Below are 1906 nucleotides of genomic sequence, written 5' to 3'. Positions count from 1 at the left end.
CCTTATTCCCCTTTTTAAAAATGAGGTTATGTTACCCCTCTTTCAGTCATTGGGGACCTCACCAGACTGCCATGACTTTTCAAATACAAAGGCCAGTTTCCCTTTATATCATATAATTCTTGGCATCCTATCTTCTTGATATTTTTTGATCCACATACCTCATGTACAAATGGAGCCAGACTGCACTGTAGAGAGACACAATAAAGAAACCAGTACAAAATTATTTCTTCAAACACCCATCTCTATACAACTTCTCTCGAGCAAGGTACAGCTGCAGCATGCAGGAGGGGTTCAGGAGCTAAGAGCCCAAATGCCCTGTGGGGACCTATGGCCTTTCCATTGCTCTCCAGTTTCCCTCTCCACTTGCACCTTGTTCAGAATCAGATCCCTCTCAAGTACCCAGGTGCTGCTTTAAGCTTCAAGGAGTCAGAAGCCTCGCCTCGTCTGTCAGCAACAGGATTATCTCTTCAGCCAGCTCCTTCACTGCGTTTGTATCTATCTATCTCTGACAAACACCTCTAGTGAGGTTATCCCTTGCGGGTGGTGAACCTCACTGGAAGCACCTTGGACAGATGAGAAGGGTGGGTTCTTGTTTATTAAATTTTATCATCCTCTCGTTCCCTTTGTTTGCAATGAAGGAAACCCTGCTGTGCCTGTGTGCAGCCAGGTCTCTCGGGAATGCAGGTGGGAGTTGGTGCAGAGGAGCTGTCACCTCCAGCTGCAGACCTGGGTGGAGAAGTCTGATGTCAGGAAAAGTGATGCAAGTCCCAGAGCATCAGATGAGAGAAATGGGGCTGGAGTGGTGAGGAATTAGATTGTCCGTGCAGTGCCTGACCTCCAGGAGGAGCTGGTCTTACCCATCCTGAGAACATTAGGACACCTCCCGCATCCAAATCAACTGGAGAATGCTGCAATCACTCCTTCTGACCACTGAAAAAGTAATAACATTGAAAGAAAAATGAGAAACTTAAAAAAAAATACTTTTGTATTAAATGTTCATTGAAAGCTTCCCCTTTACCTACACTCTGGAGACCTCTCCAATTATCTCTCCAAGAGTTGAAGATTGTAGGAAATAACTGGAAGAGACATGGCCTTTTGCATTTTAACGAGCCCCATGGTGTATTTGATGCTGAAACCATGAACCTCAGACACTGAGAGGAGCCTGGACAAACCCCTGAAGAAGCCAATGTCAGAAGCAACCCCTACAGTTTCAGGGAGTATTAATGGGTCTCACTGAGGATCGTTACCAACAAAGCCTCCCTGGGGGCTGGTTAGAGGAGAAAATGGGAGGCAGAGATGAGAGGCAGGCAAAGGCCATGTAAAGGTGGCTCTGAGGCTGAGTGAACCTCCATGTGTTGCATGAAGACAAAGGGCCATGGCCTGACCCCCAGCCCCTGGGAAGGGAGATCCTGTGGGTCACACATTGCTCAGGGCTTTTCCTGGGGCAGTGTAATGTGGGAATGTGTGGTGCCATGTGCAGGATTATGGTGCGATGCTTATGGGTCTCTCCTTGGTGGAGTGAGGAGGCCTTCATGTCCTGGTCCCATCAGGGTATGGTGTCTCCTGGTAGGCCTTGGTGGTCCACATAACAGCCATAGTGGGGATAAAGACCTTGTCTCTGTTGGGGGCTCTAAGCCTTGCCACAGCCCTTGACCATCTCCACCACAGGGTGTTCTACAGAGTTTCACACCTACAGCTCTTTCCCTGCACGCTGTCAAAATCTTCCTTGCTTCCCCACCTCGCTCTCACCTGAGGATCTTATTGCACTTACTGGTATTTTTCCATCCTCTCTAGCTGTTCCTTGAAACAGAAAGCGATGGGATGGTCCAGGATCTCTGTTGGTGACATGTACAGCAGAGAACTACCCTTGGAGAGACATTATTTCCTTGTCATGCTTTTACTACTG

The sequence above is a fragment of the Chlamydotis macqueenii genome, chromosome 8 (assembly GCF_036417535.1).
Source record: "Chlamydotis macqueenii isolate bChlMac1 chromosome 8, bChlMac1.mat, whole genome shotgun sequence".
In the NCBI taxonomy this organism is placed as follows: Eukaryota; Metazoa; Chordata; class Aves; order Otidiformes; family Otididae; genus Chlamydotis; species Chlamydotis macqueenii.
This window is presented reverse-complemented; position numbering follows the sequence as displayed.